Genomic DNA, 18,914 nt, shown 5'->3' on the forward strand with positions numbered 1-18,914 from the left:
TAAAATATATTAAAAGAGGATTATTTAGATTAGAGCAACATATTTAAAATAAAAGTTCTATTCAGTATAAAACAAAATACTTAGAATATCATGTAAGACACATCTATGAGAAAAATAAAAACAAAATTTCTTCACATATCCAAATCAAAGCTTTGACAACCGACTAATAAGAAACAAGGCCACCCCATCGAAAAAAAAAAGGAAGAACTACTTTTTTTATTCTTTATACCAAACATAAACCACACCAGAAAAAAAATGGTTGCCACACATAAGAGAACATGAACAAAGCACAAAGAAACACCAAAAACATTTGCTCCTCAAAAATACTAACGTCTAAACAATGGCCAAATTATGTTTCACCACATTCATATTTTTCTACCAATACCTCTAAAATAGATAGAATGGAAACAAGAAAAAAAATTGGCTAAGGTTTACTATTCAATTACTAAATTCACATCACAAGAAGATTCCAAGAACTTATTCTAATCAAATAAGTTACGCATACATGACATACACATGTAAACTCAACTTATTCAACGTTCCACACTTGATTGACACATGATTGACACGTGACCCACATGGTCTGACTGGACAGACCTGCTCTGATACCAATATGTGACACCCTAAATCCCAAGAATAATTATTGCTATTATTTAATTAAAAATAGAGTTTGATACGCAGCGGAAAGTGTCAAATAAAAACTTCTCTAATGATATAGGAATTCTTCCACAAAATTTAGGATATCACATTGACTCATAACAAACATAATTCATATTTCACTTCATTAAAAATTATAGTAATAATAACATCTAATCTTTTTCTTTTGAAAATATTTCATTTTACATCATAGACAATGGTTTTCTTGCACAAAAGTAAATAAGTAAGCATATCCCTTTTCCCGTGTCACTATCAGAGCGGTGCTTTTCCCCAAAATAATCGACGACACAAGACAAGTCCTCATGAAAGGCATGCACTTGACTCCAAGACTCATAACCTATATAACTACGGTTTCGCAACCGCAGGGCCAAGCCAGCAAACACAAACAACGAAGGGGTGAGTTCCGAGAACATGTAATAGTATAAAAAAAATGAGAAGAACACGTAAGCAATTAAGTCAAAGTCGTTTCACATCACAACATAATATTCAGAACCTTGAAGAATATACTATATCATCTCAATCTATATTAGTAGAAAATATCATTACAACTTAAGAACAAAAAAAAACTTCACAAACACAATGTCACAATTCAATTCCAACTAGTCACAACACATGTAGTCACCAATAACCATCTTCATAAGGACATCAACAAATAATCACCTTCATCGTCTCACACAATTACATTAATAGACATCACAAAGTAATTCGTTAAAACATCACAACTTAACAACTTGACTCGACAACACAACTCAACTTGACAATGCACTCTTAACAACTTAACAACTTAAATCATCGTGAAACTTCTTGATATGCAAATGCATGTGGTACCATTCAACAACATATATGAGCGTAATTAGGCTCTTCAACAAGTGAGCATAAAGCTGCCGGGCTTAAAGCCCCCAACGTATTTTGAGCACAAAGGCTGCCGGGCCTAAAGCCCCCAACTTTAATGAGCACAAAGGCTGCCGGGCCTAAAGCCCCCAACTTTAATGAGCACAAAGGCTGCCGGGCCTAAAGTGTAACATCCCGCTCGTCTGCTAATGGAAATTTTACCTGTTATATGCATCAGAGGAGTTATGTTTTGGGAAGTAAGTATAATGGAGATATTTATTATGTTATGCCAGCTTAATACGGGTAAAGTACCAGTGTCGCATTAAACACGCTTGAGGCAGGGGCAAAGAGGTAATTGCGTGGGAAAAGATATTTATATGGATTGGCCCCAAAATTATTTCATTTTCTCATTTGTTTCTCTCTCTAGGGTTGAGAGAAAGAGTTCTCTCCTCTCTCTCTCTATGGAACCGCCCCCTTTCCTCCTCTCTAGCCCCTCAAACTCTTCCAAGATCATCAAGGGATAGGCAAGCATGAATCAAAGAAGCTTGTGGGCAAGAAACAACAAAGGGAATGAGTAGAAGCTTGGATTCAAGTTAGGATTTGAACTTTGAGAAGCTTGAAGCTTGAGGCAAACACAAGAATCAACCTAGGTGAGTTCCATAGATAGAATACCCACCTTTGGGCTTGTGTAATCTTGTAGAAAATCATGTTTTATGTTAGTTTTGCTTTCATGAAATTTAAGTAACCCCAAAGTAATTCTTGTTGTTTACATGCTAAAAATTGCCATGAGATATGTTTAAATGAAGCTATATATGTTGTTGGATGTATTGGTGCATTACAGGGTCCAATTGGTCGAGTTTTGGGTCGAAAATGGCGAAAACCCGTAGCCGAAAGCACCGAAACGCAAAAATTCGCAGCGCTGCGCCTGTACAAGGGCGCTAGGCGCCCACAAGTCAGGGAGCCAGCGCTAGGCGCCCTCCCTCTGGCCCCAGGCGCCCCAGACAGGACAACGTTCGCGTTGTTCTGCGCTCGGGTGCATGGGGGCAGTCGCGTGGGGGTCCGTAGCGATCGTTTCGGTGTATTCTTGTACTGTTTTTACTTATCTTTCTACTGGAACAAGCTTGGCTTTATCAAATCATGAAATTTATAAACGGCTCGTAACTTGGGTTTATGGCATTTTCGGTCTTTAGAAAGTATTGAAAATTTGCACACATCGTCAATTGATCCTTGCATCATTAATCGTGGCAATCTTAGCATGTATTACAAGGATGGCTCAAGAGAGTTTTAGCCGAATTATTCGGGTAGCAAGGAACTAGGCATGGGATGAAAGTAGAGCCTTGACATAGCTTGTCAAGAACTAGAATAGATAGTAAAGGATAGAATGCTAGACATGAGTAGTATGTTTGAATAGACGCGAAGTGATATAGAATATTATCTTCGCATAAGAGCTAAGTGTCATACGAGTATGGCAAGACGTGAATTGATTAGATATCTCTTCACATAGAAAGTAAAGCAAGCATATAGTTTACCTCTAGTCGGATCGTGTAGGCATCCGAGGTAAAAGAGATAGCTAGTATAGATTTAATACTCATGCATATATTTATAGACCAAGACTTTTAAGTTAAGGTGCCATGTCTCTTGTGTCCACACTAGGTTGGTTCAAGAGGTTTCCATTAGGTGAAACGGGGTTAGCCGTAAGGAACCCGCATGTCACTTAGTAAGCAAGAGGTAGTGTCGTGTCTCTTGTGTCCACACTAGGTTGGTTCAAGAGGTTTCCATTAGGTGAAACGGGGTTAGCCGTAAGGATCCCGCACGTCACTGCAGGAGTGCCGTTGATTATACCTTAGATAGGTTTCCATCGGATAGATAGGGATTGCGCTCGGGGTTACTCCACTCGGGGCTTTCCGTAAAATGAACTCAGATAATATTTGTTTGTTAAACGCTAACTTTAAGAATGAACTTGACTATTCATATTTGTTAGATATATTTATGTTATGTCATAGAGCCTTGACGTAGGTCGTCAAGAATTAGTAGAGCCTTGGCGTAGATCGTCAAGAATAGTAGGACATAGACGTAGATCGTCAAATTAGCATGATAGCAAGATGGAATATGTTGTTAGATACAACATAGTTATGCATAGAGCAAGTATAGAGAAAGATATACCGTTGACGATATTAGGTTTCCGCTAATCGTCCGGGTTAGAATCGTGTCATGATTATGATAGACTTGGGCCTTAATGCGTAGAGCGTATTCTTGGCAATGCGGTTTTAGATTCCCCTCGACCGCCATGACACGTATAGGAAGTGAAGCCTATAACAAGTAAGATAAGACTATGACGGCCCTAGTATGCACGACCGTCTAAGTATGCAAGTCCCCACACACGTATAATCAACCGTCAGGTTGTATTTTAGACACGTGGTGACCGTAGGTTTCCCCTGAGGTTGCCTGTAGCCTAGAATTTAGGGGAACTCACTGAGACATTATGTCTCATCCCAATCCTTATTTGTTTCAGATAAACAGGCTGGATTAGCAAGCTAGTAGCTGAATGGATGTTACGACAAGTGTTCGTTCGTACCCGCTGCAGGATGAGATGGATAATCAAGGATGCATTCATAATTTTTTTAGAAAAGTTGAGTTGTATTATTATGTACGAACGCATTTGGTTGTATATATATTCATTCGTAGTTGTATTGTTGTAAAATTTTAATGTATCCAATACTAAACTTAACGCACGTGCTAGACATTCTAGATACGTCTAGTATGGGTGTTACATTTGGTATCAGAGCAGGTCGATTCAGACCGTGCCTTGGGTCATTAAGTTACAACAAAGGTAGTGGGACCATTGGGTTCCGGGTGAATGTTCTAGTTGTTGTTGTTAGTTGAGCCTGATCAACTCAATTTAACATTCGACGATTAGAATGGATGCCTGAGAGCTGAATAGGACCCTGGAGGGACGAAGTATGTGAAGAAGGTGCACCGGAAGGTGTGAACTTAGAAGCAAGAATTCAGTATGAGTATTAGTAAGAAGTTGATCGTGCCAGTAGGTGGCCGATGAACTAAGCAAGTAGAAGTATGAATCCTCCGGGAATGTAAGGAAATGTTAAGAAAGGACGTTTAGACAGCGTTGGGTAAGTTGTTGTTGATACTTCATATACCCGTAAGTGAAGAATATGGAAATATTTTAGCGGGACCTGAAGCTTCAGTAAGGGTCGTAGTTAGAACGGAATTGTATTCCAGAAAGTAAGCGCAAGGCTACAAGATAGATAGCAGTCGACGTAGGTTGACGGGATTAGCAGACTCTCAGGAATTAGCGTTATGTTATTGAGATTATGGATTTGAATGTTCAAAGTGAACAAGGTTCTAGTGTTCGGAAAGCTACGTTAAACGGTAACGCAGGGAAGTAAGCTACTCGTAGTAGAAAAAGGATTCAGTGAAAGTTTTATGTTATCAGGAATGAGGCATTAATTTCTAGAGTGCCGAGAATTGTATCGAATTAGGTTGATGCTTGCCATGCATATGTAGTAGGATATTTTAGATGTTGGGAATGACTGATGTGCATTAAATTACTTGAGAAATAAAAATTTATGCAAACTATGTTTTGAAAAAAAATTGAGCTGAAGAAACTCATCAATAGCGAACCCGGAACGAAATTTTTCAGTTCGTCTATAGGGAATGTAGTGACTATTGGAGAGTTGTCTTCACCATCTGTTATGCAATGAGAAATTGTTTTTTTTTTTATATATATATCGAGTGACGAATGCATATCACCCCCAAAAGTTTTCAAAAGGGAAAAAGGCATGGGCAACCATCAACGAAAATCGATTCGGTTTTTGACTTTGGAAGTTAATGTGTCAAGAGATAAGAATGAGTTTGGACCAAGAGTTTAGAGGCACCAGTATCTAGAATGGAAGTCACAGATGTGAAATCACGAGGATTTTGGATTTCGCAGAGTTAAGAGTACCCCTCGAATCTATGTTTTGCTTGATGAACTTGCGAAGGCTCGTTAGGATGCTAAGTTGTAAAGTTTACATGGTTTTAGAAAGACATACGCATATGGGGGATTGAAGTTGACATTTTTGAAATTCAAAATGAAATTTTGTAGGTACCGGTTTGTTACGACTCACGTAGTTTGGGCTAAACTCACTAGGATTAAGATTTGATGACACATACGTGTTATCAACTAGTCCTGGGATTTTAGAGTAACGACTGGGACCTAGACTCAGTATATGTTATATATATAGTTGTAAATCATCAACGTCAATGACCCGTGTGCTAATTTACGAAATTTTATTAGAAAGAAAAAAAAAATTTAATTAACGAGCAAGCATAGGAAGGATTGAGCAAAACATAGTATGCGAGATACGAAGCCACAATGTTAGATGCATAAGGAAGTATGTCTGAGTGCAAGATGAGTCTACCATGTGATGTTGTAAGCGCGTTTCATGGAATAGTAGTTATGGAATAGCAAAGGTGTGCTCCTTGAGTTAAGTTGCTCAGGAATAAGAGTAAGTGTGACATTGATATGTCCAGAGGTAAGTTTCCTTGAGATTCAATCTTACCAGCAAGGAGTAGAGCGAGGTTGCAGAGTAGCATGCAACATAGAAGTATCGAGCAGAGCTCAAGCAGATATTAATGTAATGATAGAATAAGAATAAAGTTCACTCGTCTCAACGGAATCAGAGTAGCGCAACGGAAGTTAATTAATTAATTAAGTTGCGAACAGTAGCCATGGAACATGGAATTTTTGTAGTAAGAATCTTCGTGAAAAAAAAAAAAGTTCGAGATAGAAATACCATTTCAGTGAGAAGTATTAAGTGGAAAGCGAGGAGTTCTCGTTATGTTAAGTAAGTATAGATGCTTATGCAGCCAGTAATGATTAAAGTAAAAGTTTAAAGAAAGCATCTTCACTCAGGTAAGATGAGAAAGACTAGAGTTAACACAGATGAATTAATCGAGTTGCCTTTTTGGTGATGTCTAATTCGTAGAAGAGCTGTTGGTTAGTCAGGAAGAGTATGTGCTATGTTAATGGATTACGATTGATGAGTTATGCCTGACGAAGTACATACCCTCTTACACCATACTTGTTAAATGATAACGATACTTTCTAGAATGGTGACAAGCCACGATTATATAACTTTTAAAGATAAGATTGGTATAGAGGAACTTGGGAACGATGTTTATTTTAAAAACATGAAATTTCACGTTGTTAAAACTGATGAGATACGTCGTAAGCGAGTAAGCTCACTTAAGACGTACAGACTTCAGAACCAGCTTGTTAGAGACAAGTGTGAAGGAGAGTCATAAAACCTTTTTTTTCAGATATAGAGACTCGTCCTGTGGTTCTGTAGTACTAGTATAGACTCAGTTTTAAAATGATATTTTCTAGTCATGCATCTATTCGTTCCAAGAACCTATGTACCAGAGTTTAGAAATTTTAGAAACAAAAGCTAGAATGAGTATCGTTATTAACTAACAAGCAATGGCACTAAAAAGTATGCCAATACTAGAAGATAAAGTTTTATGAATGACAATGCCCATGTGATACTCATGTCATACGGGATGCACGGATTTGTGCTTTGAGTGTCCAATGCAAGTGCAAATGGACTTAGTAGAAAGTTTCAAGAGCATGTGAACCACCAGACAGGTTAATAGATTGTCAGATGAATCAGTGTAGTTGATTTCACTTCTTCATGCCAAGCTAGACAAGTTACCCATGAATTGCAGTACAGGGAGGTTATGAAAGATAGAAAGATTTCTTAAGACTCCGAAAAGGGATGATAGATTTGCCGAATCATCAAGATGAGTAACAAGTAAGAGGCAAAAGTCGCAAAGTGCGGCAAGAAAGATTATCTATGTGTGATAAGATGTATGCATGATAAGATGTGTTAGATACACGTAAGCACTACAGGGCAAACCTGGATATCAGTAGAACTCCAGTTTAAAGGCAAATCCTGAGTGATTCAGATAGAGAAAAGTTACTTAGATGCAGAGTTCATGCTAAGCAGAGAAGGCATAGATCCGAGACAAGCAATCCTCATATCACAAGAGTTAGTTTTAATCACTATGTTCTCAGATAGTTCTGTGATTGAGGAAGATAGTAACATTGAAGAGACCGTGTTCAATTATACGCAGAATAAGAAAGAGGAAGAATTGCATGCTTTGTTGAGAAAAGTATCCTACAACCTCCCTAGAGTGGTTTTGATCAGATATTGTGTAGCAAGAACCAAAGGAGACAGATTTTAGTTGCAATGATTGTAGATGATTTCTAAATTTCGAGGACGAAATTTCTTAAGGGGGGTAGAGTGTAACATCCCGCTCGTCTGCTAATGGAAATTTTACCTGTTATATGCATCAGAGGAGTTATGTTTTGGGAAGTAAGTATAATGGAGATATTTATTATGTTATGCCAGCTTAATACGGGTAAAGTACCAGTGTCGCATTAAACACGCTTGAGGCAGGGGCAAAGAGGTAATTGCGTGGGAAAAGATATTTATATGGATTGGCCCCAAAATTATTTCATTTTCTCATTTGTTTCTCTCTCTAGGGTTGAGAGAAAGAGTTCTCTCCTCTCTCTCTCTATGGAACCGCCCCCTTTCCTCCTCTCTAGCCCCTCAAACTCTTCCAAGATCATCAAGGGATAGGCAAGCATGAATCAAAGAAGCTTGTGGGCAAGAAACAACAAAGGGAATGAGTAGAAGCTTGGATTCAAGTTAGGATTTGAACTTTGAGAAGCTTGAAGCTTGAGGCAAACACAAGAATCAACCTAGGTGAGTTCCATAGATAGAATACCCACCTTTGGGCTTGTGTAATCTTGTAGAAAATCATGTTTTATGTTAGTTTTGCTTTCATGAAATTTAAGTAACCCCAAAGTAATTCTTGTTGTTTACATGCTAAAAATTGCCATGAGATATGTTTAAATGAAGCTATATATGTTGTTGGATGTATTGGTGCATTACAGGGTCCAATTGGTCGAGTTTTGGGTCGAAAATGGCGAAAACCCGTAGCCGAAAGCACCGAAACGCAAAAATTCGCAGCGCTGCGCCTGTACAAGGGCGCTAGGCGCCCACAAGTCAGGGAGCCAGCGCTAGGCGCCCTCCCTCTGGCGCCAGGCGCCCCAGACAGGACAACGTTCGCGTTGTTCTGCGCTCGGGTGCATGGGGGCAGTCGCGTGGGGGTCCGTAGCGATCGTTTCGGTGTATTCTTGTACTGTTTTTACTTATCTTTCTACTGGAACAAGCTTGGCTTTATCAAATCATGAAATTTATAAACGGCTCGTAACTTGGGTTTATGGCATTTTCGGTCTTTAGAAAGTATTGAAAATTTGCACACATCGTCAATTGATCCTTGCATCATTAATCGTGGCAATCTTAGCATGTATTACAAGGATGGCTCAAGAGAGTTTTAGCCGAATTATTCGGGTAGCAAGGAACTAGGCATGGGATGAAAGTAGAGCCTTGACATAGCTTGTCAAGAACTAGAATAGATAGTAAAGGATAGAATGCTAGACATGAGTAGTATGTTTGAATAGACGCGAAGTGATATAGAATATTATCTTCGCATAAGAGCTAAGTGTCATACGAGTATGGCAAGACGTGAATTGATTAGATATCTCTTCACATAGAAAGTAAAGCAAGCATATAGTTTACCTCTAGTCGGATCGTGTAGGCATCCGAGGTAAAAGAGATAGCTAGTATAGATTTAATACTCATGCATATATTTATAGACCAAGACTTTTAAGTTAAGGTGCCATGTCTCTTGTGTCCACACTAGGTTGGTTCAAGAGGTTTCCATTAGGTGAAACGGGGTTAGCCGTAAGGAACCCGCATGTCACTTAGTAAGCAAGAGGTAGTGTCGTGTCTCTTGTGTCCACACTAGGTTGGTTCAAGAGGTTTCCATTAGGTGAAACGGGGTTAGCCGTAAGGATCCCGCACGTCACTGCAGGAGTGCCGTTGATTATACCTTAGATAGGTTTCCATCGGATAGATAGGGATTGCGCTCGGGGTTACTCCACTCGGGGCTTTCCGTAAAATGAACTCAGATAATATTTGTTTGTTAAACGCTAACTTTAAGAATGAACTTGACTATTCATATTTGTTAGATATATTTATGTTATGTCATAGAGCCTTGACGTAGGTCGTCAAGAATTAGTAGAGCCTTGGCGTAGATCGTCAAGAATAGTAGGACATAGACGTAGATCGTCAAATTAGCATGATAGCAAGATGGAATATGTTGTTAGATACAACATAGTTATGCATAGAGCAAGTATAGAGAAAGATATACCGTTGACGATATTAGGTTTCCGCTAATCGTCCGGGTTAGAATCGTGTCATGATTATGATAGACTTGGGCCTTAATGCGTAGAGCGTATTCTTGGCAATGCGGTTTTAGATTCCCCTCGACCGCCATGACACGTATAGGAAGTGAAGCCTATAACAAGTAAGATAAGACTATGACGGCCCTAGTATGCACGACCGTCTAAGTATGCAAGTCCCCACACACGTATAATCAACCGTCAGGTTGTATTTTAGACACGTGGTGACCGTAGGTTTCCCCTGAGGTTGCCTGTAGCCTAGAATTTAGGGGAACTCACTGAGACATTATGTCTCATCCCAATCCTTATTTGTTTCAGATAAACAGGCTGGATTAGCAAGCTAGTAGCTGAATGGATGTTACGACAAGTGTTCGTTCGTACCCGCTGCAGGATGAGATGGATAATCAAGGATGCATTCATAATTTTTTTAGAAAAGTTGAGTTGTATTATTATGTACGAACGCATTTGGTTGTATATATATTCATTCGTAGTTGTATTGTTGTAAAATTTTAATGTATCCAATACTAAACTTAACGCACGTGCTAGACATTCTAGATACGTCTAGTATGGGTGTTACATTTGGTATCAGAGCAGGTCGATTCAGACCGTGCCTTGGGTCATTAAGTTACAACAAAGGTAGTGGGACCATTGGGTTCCGGGTGAATGTTCTAGTTGTTGTTGTTAGTTGAGCCTGATCAACTCAATTTAACATTCGACGATTAGAATGGATGCCTGAGAGCTGAATAGGACCCTGGAGGGACGAAGTATGTGAAGAAGGTGCACCGGAAGGTGTGAACTTAGAAGCAAGAATTCAGTATGAGTATTAGTAAGAAGTTGATCGTGCCAGTAGGTGGCCGATGAACTAAGCAAGTAGAAGTATGAATCCTCCGGGAATGTAAGGAAATGTTAAGAAAGGACGTTTAGACAGCGTTGGGTAAGTTGTTGTTGATACTTCATATACCCGTAAGTGAAGAATATGGAAATATTTTAGCGGGACCTGAAGCTTCAGTAAGGGTCGTAGTTAGAACGGAATTGTATTCCAGAAAGTAAGCGCAAGGCTACAAGATAGATAGCAGTCGACGTAGGTTGACGGGATTAGCAGACTCTCAGGAATTAGCGTTATGTTATTGAGATTATGGATTTGAATGTTCAAAGTGAACAAGGTTCTAGTGTTCGGAAAGCTACGTTAAACGGTAACGCAGGGAAGTAAGCTACTCGTAGTAGAAAAAGGATTCAGTGAAAGTTTTATGTTATCAGGAATGAGGCATTAATTTCTAGAGTGCCGAGAATTGTATCGAATTAGGTTGATGCTTGCCATGCATATGTAGTAGGATATTTTAGATGTTGGGAATGACTGATGTGCATTAAATTACTTGAGAAATAAAAATTTATGCAAACTATGTTTTGAAAAAAAATTGAGCTGAAGAAACTCATCAATAGCGAACCCGGAACGAAATTTTTCAGTTCGTCTATAGGGAATGTAGTGACTATTGGAGAGTTGTCTTCACCATCTGTTATGCAATGAGAAATTGTTTTTTTTTTTATATATATATCGAGTGACGAATGCATATCACCCCCAAAAGTTTTCAAAAGGGAAAAAGGCATGGGCAACCATCAACGAAAATCGATTCGGTTTTTGACTTTGGAAGTTAATGTGTCAAGAGATAAGAATGAGTTTGGACCAAGAGTTTAGAGGCACCAGTATCTAGAATGGAAGTCACAGATGTGAAATCACGAGGATTTTGGATTTCGCAGAGTTAAGAGTACCCCTCGAATCTATGTTTTGCTTGATGAACTTGCGAAGGCTCGTTAGGATGCTAAGTTGTAAAGTTTACATGGTTTTAGAAAGACATACGCATATGGGGGATTGAAGTTGACATTTTTGAAATTCAAAATGAAATTTTGTAGGTACCGGTTTGTTACGACTCACGTAGTTTGGGCTAAACTCACTAGGATTAAGATTTGATGACACATACGTGTTATCAACTAGTCCTGGGATTTTAGAGTAACGACTGGGACCTAGACTCAGTATATGTTATATATATAGTTGTAAATCATCAACGTCAATGACCCGTGTGCTAATTTACGAAATTTTATTAGAAAGAAAAAAAAAATTTAATTAACGAGCAAGCATAGGAAGGATTGAGCAAAACATAGTATGCGAGATACGAAGCCACAATGTTAGATGCATAAGGAAGTATGTCTGAGTGCAAGATGAGTCTACCATGTGATGTTGTAAGCGCGTTTCATGGAATAGTAGTTATGGAATAGCAAAGGTGTGCTCCTTGAGTTAAGTTGCTCAGGAATAAGAGTAAGTGTGACATTGATATGTCCAGAGGTAAGTTTCCTTGAGATTCAATCTTACCAGCAAGGAGTAGAGCGAGGTTGCAGAGTAGCATGCAACATAGAAGTATCGAGCAGAGCTCAAGCAGATATTAATGTAATGATAGAATAAGAATAAAGTTCACTCGTCTCAACGGAATCAGAGTAGCGCAACGGAAGTTAATTAATTAATTAAGTTGCGAACAGTAGCCATGGAACATGGAATTTTTGTAGTAAGAATCTTCGTGAAAAAAAAAAAAGTTCGAGATAGAAATACCATTTCAGTGAGAAGTATTAAGTGGAAAGCGAGGAGTTCTCGTTATGTTAAGTAAGTATAGATGCTTATGCAGCCAGTAATGATTAAAGTAAAAGTTTAAAGAAAGCATCTTCACTCAGGTAAGATGAGAAAGACTAGAGTTAACACAGATGAATTAATCGAGTTGCCTTTTTGGTGATGTCTAATTCGTAGAAGAGCTGTTGGTTAGTCAGGAAGAGTATGTGCTATGTTAATGGATTACGATTGATGAGTTATGCCTGACGAAGTACATACCCTCTTACACCATACTTGTTAAATGATAACGATACTTTCTAGAATGGTGACAAGCCACGATTATATAACTTTTAAAGATAAGATTGGTATAGAGGAACTTGGGAACGATGTTTATTTTAAAAACATGAAATTTCACGTTGTTAAAACTGATGAGATACGTCGTAAGCGAGTAAGCTCACTTAAGACGTACAGACTTCAGAACCAGCTTGTTAGAGACAAGTGTGAAGGAGAGTCATAAAACCTTTTTTTTCAGATATAGAGACTCGTCCTGTGGTTCTGTAGTACTAGTATAGACTCAGTTTTAAAATGATATTTTCTAGTCATGCATCTATTCGTTCCAAGAACCTATGTACCAGAGTTTAGAAATTTTAGAAACAAAAGCTAGAATGAGTATCGTTATTAACTAACAAGCAATGGCACTAAAAAGTATGCCAATACTAGAAGATAAAGTTTTATGAATGACAATGCCCATGTGATACTCATGTCATACGGGATGCACGGATTTGTGCTTTGAGTGTCCAATGCAAGTGCAAATGGACTTAGTAGAAAGTTTCAAGAGCATGTGAACCACCAGACAGGTTAATAGATTGTCAGATGAATCAGTGTAGTTGATTTCACTTCTTCATGCCAAGCTAGACAAGTTACCCATGAATTGCAGTACAGGGAGGTTATGAAAGATAGAAAGATTTCTTAAGACTCCGAAAAGGGATGATAGATTTGCCGAATCATCAAGATGAGTAACAAGTAAGAGGCAAAAGTCGCAAAGTGCGGCAAGAAAGATTATCTATGTGTGATAAGATGTATGCATGATAAGATGTGTTAGATACACGTAAGCACTACAGGGCAAACCTGGATATCAGTAGAACTCCAGTTTAAAGGCAAATCCTGAGTGATTCAGATAGAGAAAAGTTACTTAGATGCAGAGTTCATGCTAAGCAGAGAAGGCATAGATCCGAGACAAGCAATCCTCATATCACAAGAGTTAGTTTTAATCACTATGTTCTCAGATAGTTCTGTGATTGAGGAAGATAGTAACATTGAAGAGACCGTGTTCAATTATACGCAGAATAAGAAAGAGGAAGAATTGCATGCTTTGTTGAGAAAAGTATCCTACAACCTCCCTAGAGTGGTTTTGATCAGATATTGTGTAGCAAGAACCAAAGGAGACAGATTTTAGTTGCAATGATTGTAGATGATTTCTAAATTTCGAGGACGAAATTTCTTAAGGGGGGTAGAGTGTAACATCCCGCTCGTCTGCTAATGGAAATTTTACCTGTTATATGCATCAGAGGAGTTATGTTTTGGGAAGTAAGTATAATGGAGATATTTATTATGTTATGCCAGCTTAATACGGGTAAAGTACCAGTGTCGCATTAAACACGCTTGAGGCAGGGGCAAAGAGGTAATTGCATGGGAAAAGATATTTATATGGATTGGCCCCAAAATTATTTCATTTTCTCATTTGTTTCTCTCTCTAGGGTTGAGAGAAAGAGTTCTCTCCTCTCTCTCTCTATGGAACCGCCCCCTTTCCTCCTCTCTAGCCCCTCAAACTCTTCCAAGATCATCAAGGGATAGGCAAGCATGAATCAAAGAAGCTTGTGGGCAAGAAACAACAAAGGGAATGAGTAGAAGCTTGGATTCAAGTTAGGATTTGAACTTTGAGAAGCTTGAAGCTTGAGGCAAACACAAGAATCAACCTAGGTGAGTTCCATAGATAGAATACCCACCTTTGGGCTTGTGTAATCTTGTAGAAAATCATGTTTTATGTTAGTTTTGCTTTCATGAAATTTAAGTAACCCCAAAGTAATTCTTGTTGTTTACATGCTAAAAATTGCCATGAGATATGTTTAAATGAAGCTATATATGTTGTTGGATGTATTGGTGCATTACAGGGTCCAATTGGTCGAGTTTTGGGTCGAAAATGGCGAAAACCCGTAGCCGAAAGCACCGAAACGCAAAAATTCGCAGCGCTGCGCCTGTACAAGGGCGCTAGGCGCCCACAAGTCAGGGAGCCAGCGCTAGGCGCCCTCCCTCTGGCGCCAGGCGCCCCAGACAGGACAACGTTCGCGTTGTTCTGCGCTCGGGTGCATGGGGGCAGTCGCGTGGGGGTCCGTAGCGATCGTTTCGGTGTATTCTTGTACTGTTTTTACTTATCTTTCTACTGGAACAAGCTTGGCTTTATCAAATCATGAAATTTATAAACGGCTCGTAACTTGGGTTTATGGCATTTTCGGTCTTTAGAAAGTATTGAAAATTTGCACACATCGTCAATTGATCCTTGCATCATTAATCGTGGCAATCTTAGCATGTATTACAAGGATGGCTCAAGAGAGTTTTAGCCGAATTATTCGGGTAGCAAGGAACTAGGCATGGGATGAAAGTAGAGCCTTGACATAGCTTGTCAAGAACTAGAATAGATAGTAAAGGATAGAATGCTAGACATGAGTAGTATGTTTGAATAGACGCGAAGTGATATAGAATATTATCTTCGCATAAGAGCTAAGTGTCATACGAGTATGGCAAGACGTGAATTGATTAGATATCTCTTCACATAGAAAGTAAAGCAAGCATATAGTTTACCTCTAGTCGGATCGTGTAGGCATCCGAGGTAAAAGAGATAGCTAGTATAGATTTAATACTCATGCATATATTTATAGACCAAGACTTTTAAGTTAAGGTGCCATGTCTCTTGTGTCCACACTAGGTTGGTTCAAGAGGTTTCCATTAGGTGAAACGGGGTTAGCCGTAAGGAACCCGCATGTCACTTAGTAAGCAAGAGGTAGTGTCGTGTCTCTTGTGTCCACACTAGGTTGGTTCAAGAGGTTTCCATTAGGTGAAACGGGGTTAGCCGTAAGGATCCCGCACGTCACTGCAGGAGTGCCGTTGATTATACCTTAGATAGGTTTCCATCGGATAGATAGGGATTGCGCTCGGGGTTACTCCACTCGGGGCTTTCCGTAAAATGAACTCAGATAATATTTGTTTGTTAAACGCTAACTTTAAGAATGAACTTGACTATTCATATTTGTTAGATATATTTATGTTATGTCATAGAGCCTTGACGTAGGTCGTCAAGAATTAGTAGAGCCTTGGCGTAGATCGTCAAGAATAGTAGGACATAGACGTAGATCGTCAAATTAGCATGATAGCAAGATGGAATATGTTGTTAGATACAACATAGTTATGCATAGAGCAAGTATAGAGAAAGATATACCGTTGACGATATTAGGTTTCCGCTAATCGTCCGGGTTAGAATCGTGTCATGATTATGATAGACTTGGGCCTTAATGCGTAGAGCGTATTCTTGGCAATGCGGTTTTAGATTCCCCTCGACCGCCATGACACGTATAGGAAGTGAAGCCTATAACAAGTAAGATAAGACTATGACGGCCCTAGTATGCACGACCGTCTAAGTATGCAAGTCCCCACACACGTATAATCAACCGTCAGGTTGTATTTTAGACACGTGGTGACCGTAGGTTTCCCCTGAGGTTGCCTGTAGCCTAGAATTTAGGGGAACTCACTGAGACATTATGTCTCATCCCAATCCTTATTTGTTTCAGATAAACAGGCTGGATTAGCAAGCTAGTAGCTGAATGGATGTTACGACAAGTGTTCGTTCGTACCCGCTGCAGGATGAGATGGATAATCAAGGATGCATTCATAATTTTTTTAGAAAAGTTGAGTTGTATTATTATGTACGAACGCATTTGGTTGTATATATATTCATTCGTAGTTGTATTGTTGTAAAATTTTAATGTATCCAATACTAAACTTAACGCACGTGCTAGACATTCTAGATACGTCTAGTATGGGTGTTACATAAAGCCCCCAACTTTAATGAGCACAAAGGCTGCCGGGCCTAAAGCCCCCAACTTTAATGAGTATGCAATGGACTCAATCTTCCTACAACTTAGACAACAACGTGATCATCTTATACAACTCATAATCATGGATAACTTCTTAAATTCTTGCAACTTAGACCGACTCATGCAACTTCAAACTTTTAAATGATCAACAGCATTAAACAGCACATATTAATTCATAGCATATCAACATCATAATATAACAGTATCAAATGATAATCAATCAACATTTAAGAATATCAAAAAGACATTTAGCAAAATACATATCATTCACACATAACCATTTAGAAGCACATCATTGAATATCACATCTTTAAATCACACATAATCATATTCCAATAGTTATCATATACATGTGGCATACCAATAATTACATTCAAATACATAACATCACATCTATATCAATCATTAAATAAGTCATCAATCTAAATAGTTGCAGCAAATCAAGCATAAGCACCCACAAATTTATTCATGACTTCAAATACCACATATTCACATAATTTAAATCAAGCAACACCTTAATAATGTTTCTAATTCTTCTTTAACCTCCCACATCTAAATTTGCACATTAATTAATTATTCTCTCAAAGGGCTACAACCGTCGCGGTGAGCCTCGAATGAACTTTGGGAAATACGGCCTTCCCGTTCATCCCAATTAATTTACACTCATGATCTCGAACTCTTCTCTCTCACCCCATACCTGGTTTGACGATCACGTGCAATACAAGAATTAAATATAATTCACAGCAACAACACAAGGTCGACAGTGCACAACGAACATATCCAAATCAAATTGCTTGGCAGTGGCTTCACAACGTCAATAAAATGCAACAGCGCGGCAGAGTGCCGAAAGGATCCGACTTCAACTTCACTTTTAACACATAATTGTGTAAAATTCCTTCTGAAGGTTCCAACACAAGGAATCTAAAATCGATTTGTTTCTTTCCAAACGAATATGGTGCTGGTGAGAATTTGTAGGTGAATTCCTATCTCTAGAGATCCTATTTGAAAAATGGTAGCCAAAAGCCAACGGGGAAATAGGAAAATCATTGGTTTAAAGGGAGATAGATAAGCATGTAAACTTAGAAATATCAATGAACCATGGATCCAAAAACTGATATCGTAGTTTAGCTAATGGATAATATGAATTGGATGTCTCAAGATCCACCTAAAAGAAATAATATGATGATCTTCAACTAAAAGAAAATAACGTGCAAGGCTCATCAATAAAGGAACTAGATGGAGACATGTGATAAGCATCTATATTAGAATGAATGAATTTCTAAGAGAAAGAGAGATGAAAAGGGTCGCCGTTTCTATACTAGGTCACATACTCAACCGTTTCTCTCTCCCTTCGGTTTCAGTAACATGCTATGGTTATTAGGGTTTTATGTCTCTCTTATTCTAAATATATTGTACATGGGTCGATCTATTCTAACACTCATTGGTGCATATATTCTCTTCTACTAATTAGGCTCACTCAACTATATACACCCATTCATTAATTCTCTCCACCCACTAATAATATAAACTAATTTTATTTTATTCACTCATAACTATTATTATCCCAAAGATACTCATATACACTACTGTCACTTTTTTTTTCTTTCTTAAATGATTAAAATAATAAATTAATAAATAAAATATAACATTTTATATTATTTCTAAATCAAATAAATACGTATAAAATCATCACAGAATAACAACTACACATATAAGGAAAAATAATCAAAGTATTACTAAGATACCAAGATAATCATTTATAAAATAAATAATTAAATAAGACGATAGTTAGAAATATATATTATGGAAAATTTGGGGTGTTACACAAGCAATAAAGAGATGTATGAGGCCACATTATCATTTAGATGAGAAATCAGAAAATTACTCTCTCATTTCATTCTCTCTCTCTCTCTCTCTCTCTCTCTCTCTCTCTCTCTCTCTCTCTCTCTCTCTCTCTCTCAATTGAGTTGTTCAATTTAGTTTCTTTGCAACAAAACACATATGAAAGACAAGTTTTATGCTAGATAATGAATATTACATGGCTAACTGAAACAAGACAAGCTATAAATAGGATTTGGATTCTAAACCACAAGTAATATATATGAATGTAAAACTTTTGCAGTTATAGTAAAAGATTTGGAACAATGAATGTCAAAATAAAAATCAAATATTTTATGGGCTGCAGGAACTTGGAAATGAACCAAACAAGCTTTTTTTTAAACAAAACCTTCCAGTAACCTTTTTCTGCTAAGAAATGAAACCAATTCTATTTAATATTTAAGAGTACCTATAAATTCTTGAAATGCAAGCAATAATTTGAAAAGGATTTAGCTATAGCTACTTTCAATGGAGGCCCATTAATCTTCAAAATTCA

At 38.1% G+C, this 18,914-nt stretch overlaps 1 protein-coding gene and 4 long non-coding RNA genes across 5 annotated transcripts in view; 3 read left to right on the forward strand and 2 right to left on the reverse strand.

Moving 5' to 3' along the window:
• Positions 1–18,914, reverse strand: part of LOC146913759 (protein BREAST CANCER SUSCEPTIBILITY 2 homolog B-like) — a 30,489-nt gene that overhangs the window by 6,600 nt on the left and 4,975 nt on the right. The gene's annotated exons all lie outside the window — the stretch shown is intronic.
• Positions 749–17,958, reverse strand: LOC146913761 (uncharacterized). Its single transcript, XR_015013809.1, has 2 exons — positions 17,238–17,958; positions 749–1,002 (listed from the first exon to the last, which is right to left on the reverse strand). It is a non-coding gene; the product is annotated as an uncharacterized LOC146913761 (long non-coding RNA).
• Positions 1,675–5,274, forward strand: LOC146913762 (uncharacterized). Its single transcript, XR_015013807.1, has 3 exons — positions 1,675–1,839; positions 1,916–2,138; positions 4,001–5,274. It is a non-coding gene; the product is annotated as an uncharacterized LOC146913762 (long non-coding RNA).
• Positions 7,792–11,391, forward strand: LOC146913763 (uncharacterized). Its single transcript, XR_015013806.1, has 3 exons — positions 7,792–7,956; positions 8,033–8,255; positions 10,118–11,391. It is a non-coding gene; the product is annotated as an uncharacterized LOC146913763 (long non-coding RNA).
• On the forward strand, positions 14,150–16,494 carry LOC146913764 (uncharacterized). The gene is made up of 2 exons (XR_015013808.1): positions 14,150–14,372; positions 16,235–16,494. It is a non-coding gene; the product is annotated as an uncharacterized LOC146913764 (long non-coding RNA).

This window comes from Medicago sativa, chromosome 6 (genome assembly GCF_051527215.1).
Source record: "Medicago sativa cultivar Bolivia chromosome 6, Bolivia_mono, whole genome shotgun sequence".
In the NCBI taxonomy this organism is placed as follows: domain Eukaryota; kingdom Viridiplantae; phylum Streptophyta; class Magnoliopsida; order Fabales; family Fabaceae; genus Medicago; species Medicago sativa.